Here is a 5,971-nt window from a genome sequence, read left to right as displayed (position 1 = left end):
ATCATAATTGATCTCTTTAATGGCCCAATATGCCTTATGTTCTAGTTCGAGAGGTAAGTGACATGCTTTTCCATAAACCATTTTATACGGAGACATGCCCATAGGATTTTTGTATGCAGTTCTATAGGTCCATAATGCATCATCAAGTTTCTTGGACCAATTCTTTCTAGATCTATTAACAGTCTTTTGCAAAATTAATTTGAGCTCTCTATTACTCAATTCTACTTGACCACTAGACTGTGGGTGATATGGGGATGCAATTCTATGATTAACATCATACTTAGCAAGCATTTTACGAAAAGCACCATGAATAAAATGTGAACCACCATCAGTCATTAAATATCTAGGGACTCCAAACCTCGGAAAAATAACTTCTTTAAGCATCTTAATTGAGGTGTTATGATCAGCACTACTAGTTGGAATAGCTTCTACCCACTTAGTAATGTAATCAACAGCAACTAAAATATGTGTATACCCATTAGAGGAAGGAAACGGTCCCATATAATCAAAGCCCCAAACATCAAATGGTTCAATAAAGAGTGAATAATTCATAGGCATTTCTTGACGTCTACTAATATTACCAATTCTTTGACATTCATCACAAGATAAGACAAACTTACAGGCATCTTTGAAGAGAGTAGGCCAATAAAAACCGGATTGCAATACCTTATGCGCAGTTCTATCTCCAGCGTGGTGTCCTCCATACGCTTCAGAGTGACACTTGCATAGGATCTGTTCCTGTTCATGCTCAGGTATACAACGTCTAATAACACCATCTACTCCTTCTTTATAAAGGTGTGGGTCATCCCAGAAGTAATGTCTTAAATCGTAGAAAAACTTTTTCTTTTGCTGGTATGTGAAACTAGGTGGTATAAATTTAGCAACAATATAATTAGCATAATCAGCATACCATGGAGCAATGCGAGAAGCATTTATGACAGCTAATTGTTCATCAGGAAAGCTATCATCAATAGGTAGTGGGTCATCAAGAACATTCTCTAACCTAGACAAGTTGTATGCAACGTGGTTCTTAGCTCCCTTTCTATCAATAATATGCAAATCAAATTCTTGTAGCAAGAGAACCCATCTAATAAGTCTAGGTTTAGCATCTTTCTTTTCCATAAGGTATTTAATAGCAGCATGATCAGTGTGAACAGTTACTTTAGAATCAACAATATAAGGTCTGAACTTATCACAAGCAAATACAACTGCTAAAAATTCTTTTTCAGTAGTAGCATAATTTCTCTGGGCATTGTCTAGAGTTTTACTAGCATATTGGATAACATTTAGTTTCTTATCAACTCTTTGTCCTAGAACAACACCTACAGCATAATCACTAGCATCACACATAATTTCAAAGGGTAAATTCCAATCAGGTGGCTGAACAATAGGTGCAGAAATCAAAGCTTTCTTAAGTATTTCAAATGCTTCTACACAATCATCATCAAAGACAAAAGGAATACCTTTTTGTAAGAGATTAGTCAGAGGCCTGGAGATTTTAGAGAAGTATAATGAACCTCCTATAAAAACCGACATGACCAAGGAAACTTCCTATACCTTTAATGTCCTTGGGACACGGCATCTTTTCAATAGCATCAACTTTACCTTTGTCAACTTCAATACCTCTTTCAAAAAATTTATGCCCCAAGACAATACCTTCATTAACCATAAAGTGGCACTTCTCCCAATTCAAGACAAGGTTAGTTTCCTCACATATCTGCAAAACTCGATCAAGGTTGCTCAAGCAATCATCAAAAGAAGTTCCATATACGGAAAAATCATCCATGAAAACCTCAACAATCTTTTCACAAAAATCAGAGAATATAGCCATCATGCATCTTTGAAAGGTAGCAGGTGCATTACATAAACCAAAATGCATACGTCTATAAGCAAAGGTACCGAAAGGGCAAGTAAAAGTGGTCTTTTCTTGATCCTCTTTTGACACAGGTATTTGAGAGAAACTGGAATAACCATCTAGAAAGAAAAAATGTGTATGTTTGGATAATCTTTCTAGCATTTGATCAATAAAAGGTAAAGGGTAATGATCCTTTTTAGTAGCTTTATTTAATTTGCGGAAATCAATTACCATTCTATAACCTGTAACAATTCTTTGTGGGATCAATTCATCTTTATCATTAGGAACAACAGTAATACCTCCCTTCTTAGGGACACAATGGGCAGGACTTACCCACTGACTATCAGCAACGGGATAAATTATACCTGCCTCCAGAAGCTTTAGTATTTCTTTCCTTACCACTTCTTTCATCTTAGGATTTAACCGTCGTTGGTGATCAACAACTGGTTTAGCGTCTTTCTCCAATTTTATTTTGTGTTGGCATAGAGTGGGACTAATGCCCTTAAGATCATCAAGAGTATATCCAATAGCAGCACGGTTCTTCTTCAGAGTTTTCAATAATCTCTTTTCTTCATGCTCTGAAAGGTTAGCACTAATAATAACAGGATATATCTTTTTCTCATCAAGATAAGCATATTTAAGAGTATGAGGTAATGGTTTAAGCTCAAACACGGGATCACCCTTGGGTTGAGGAGGATCCCCTAGGATTTCAACAGGCAAGTTGTGTTTCAAAATAGGTCCCTGTTTAAAGAATACTTCATCTATTTTCCTTCTTTCATTCATAAACATATCATTTTCATGGTCAAGCAAATATTGTTCTAAAGGATCATTAGGAGGCACGGCAATAGAAGCAAGACCAATAATTTCATCTTTACTAGGCAATTCCTCGTCACGGGGTTGTCTACAAAATTTAGCAAAGTTAAACTCATGAGACATATCCCCCATACCAATAGTAACAACATCCTTTTCGCAGTCTATCCTAGCATTAACAGTATTCAAGAAGGGTCTACCGAATATGATGGGACAAAAGCTATCTTGTGGGGAACCAAGAACAAGAAAATCAGCAGGATATTTAATTTTCCCACACGAGACTTCAACATCTCTAACAATCCCAACTGGTGAAATAGTGTCTCTAGGCAAGCTTAATTGTAACATCAATTTCCTCTAACTCAGCAGGTGCAATATCATGCATAATTTCTTTGTATAAAGAGTGAGGTATTGCACGTGCACTAGCACCCATATCACATAAGCCATGATAACAATGATCTCCTATCTTAACAGAAATAACAGGCATGCCTACAACAGGTCTATGTTTATTTTTAGTATCCGGTCTAGCAATTCTAGCAGCTTCATTGCAGAAGTAAATAACATGCCCATCAATATTATCAGCCAAGAGATCTTTAACCATAGCAATACTAGGTTCAACTTTAATCTGCTCAGGGGGTTTGGGTGTCCTAATATTACTTTTGTTGACCACAGTAGAAGCTTTAGCATGATCCTTTATTCTAACAGGGAAAGGTGGTTTCTCAATATAAGCAGTAGGAATGACAGGGTCATTATAAGTGATAGTATTTTCTTCAACTTTAATAGGTGCAACTACTTTTACTTCAGTGGTAGGATTATATTTAAACCACTTCTCCTTTGGGAGATCAACATGAGTAGCAAAGGATTCACAGAAAGAAGCTACTATCTCAGAGTCAAGTCCATATTTAGTGCTAAATTCACGGAAAACATCGGTATCCATAAAAGATTTAACACAATCAAACTTAGGTGTTATACCTGACTCCTTACCTTCGTCGAGATCCCAATATTCAGAGTTGCGTTTAATTCTTTCCAATAAATCCCATTTGAATTCAATAGTCTTCGTCATAAAAGATCCAGTACAAGAAGTATCGAGCATGGAGCGATTATTGAGAGAAAGCCGAGCATAAAAATTTTGAATAATCATTTCTCTTGAGAGCTCATGATTGGGGCATGAATATAACATTGACTTAATCCTCCCCCAAGCTTGAGCGATGCTTTCTCCTTCGCGAGGCCAAAAATTATATATATAATTACGATCACGATGAACAAGATGCATAGGAACTTCTGATGAAATTCCAAATTCAATCGGTTGTAGTTCCATGATCCCATATCATCACATAGCCTAAACAATGTCAATGCCTCTACCTTAAAAGATAAATGGAAGACCTTCTTCTTGATAACATCCTCGGGCATACCTACAAGCTTAAATAATCCACAAACTTCATCCACATAGATTAGGTGCAAATCGGGATGTAATGTTCCATCTCCTGTAAAAGGATTAGCTAGCAGTTTCTCTATCATACCCGAAGTAATTTCAAAGTAAACATTTTCAGTAGGTTCAGTAGGTTGAGGAGCAACTCTTTGCTCTACTGGTCGGGGTGAAGATACCCCGAACAAGCCCCTCAGAGGATTACTTTCCATAGTAACAAGTGACAGTAAATTTCAGCACACTATATAAATATTTTCCTTACCAAATTCCACCTACCAAAGGCGCTTCACTCCCCGGTAACGGTGCCAGAAATCCTTCTTGCTACCTCTTGAGCATGCGTTGGTTTTCCCTTAAAGAGGAAAGGGTGATGCAGCAAAGTAGCGTAAGTATTTCCCTCAGTTTTTGAGAACTAAGGTATCAATCCAGTAAGAGGCCACACGCAAGTCCCTCGTACCTACACAAACAAATAAGAACCTTGCAACCAACGCGATAAAGGCGTTGTCAATCCCTTCACGGCCACTTGAAAAAGTGAGATCTGATAGAGATGATAAGATAATATTTTTGGTATTTTTATGATAAAGTTTAAAAGTAAAGATTGCAAAATAAACGGCGACAGAAATAGCTAGTTGACGGGAGATTAATATGATGGAAAATAGACCTGGGGGCCATAGGTTTCACTAGTGGCTTCTCTCAAGATAGCATAAGTATTACGGTGGGTGAACAAATTACTGTCGAGCAATTGATAGAAAAGTGCATAATTATGAATATCTAGGCATGATCATGTATATAGGCATCACATCTGCAACAAGTAGACCGACTCCTGCCTGCATCTACTACTATTACTCCACACATTGACCGCTATCCAGCATGCATCTAGAGTATTAAGTTCATAAGAACAGAGTAACACATTAGGCAAGATGACATGATGTAGAGGGATAAACTCAAGCAATATGATATAAACCCCATCTTTTTATCCTCGATGGCAACAATACAATACATGTCATTTCCCCTGCTGTCACTGGGATCGAGCACCGCAAGATTGAACCCAAAGCTAAGCACTTCTCCCATTGCAAGAAAGATTAATCTAGTAGGCCAAACCAAACTGATAATTCGAAGAGACTTTCAAAGATAACCAATCATACATAAAAGAATTTAGAGAAGATTCAAATATTGTTCATAGATAATCTTGATCATAAACCCACAATTCATCGGATCTCGACAAACACACCGCAAAAAAGAGTTACATCGAATAGATCTCCAAGAAGATCAAGGAGAACTTTGTATTGAGATCCAAAGAGAGAGAAGAAGCCATCTAGCTAATAACTATGGACCCGAAGGTCTGTAGTAGACTACTCACACATCATCGGAGAGGCTATGGTGTTGATGTAGAAGCCCTTCGTGATCGATTCCCCCTCCGGCGGAGCGCCAGAAAAGGACCCAAGATGGGATCTCACGGGTACAGAAGGTTGCGGCAATGGAAATAGGGTTTCGTGGTGCTCCTCGATGGTTTCGGGGTATATGGGTATATATAGGAGGAAGAAGTAGGTCGGTGGAGTTGCGAGGGGCCCACGAGGGTGGGGGCGCGCCCAGGGGGCAGGCGCGCCTCCCTGCCTCGTGGCCTCCTCGTTTATTTCTTGACGTCCACTCCAAGTCCTCTGGATCACGTTTGTTCCGAAAATCACGCTCCAGAAGGTTTCATTCCGTTTGGACTCCGTTTGATATTCCTTTTCTGTGAAACACTGAAATAGGCAAAAAAAATAGCAATTTTTGATGTGGGCCTTGGGTTAGTAGGTTAGTCCCAAAAATAATATAAAAGTGTATAATAAAGCCCATTAAACATCCAAAACAGAATATATAATAGCATGGAGCAATCAAAAATTATA

This window comes from Triticum aestivum, chromosome 7D (genome assembly GCF_018294505.1).
Source record: "Triticum aestivum cultivar Chinese Spring chromosome 7D, IWGSC CS RefSeq v2.1, whole genome shotgun sequence".
NCBI classification, from domain to species: Eukaryota; Viridiplantae; Streptophyta; class Magnoliopsida; order Poales; family Poaceae; genus Triticum; species Triticum aestivum.
The sequence above is the reverse complement of the archived record's forward strand: the minus strand, read 5'-3'. Positions refer to the sequence as shown.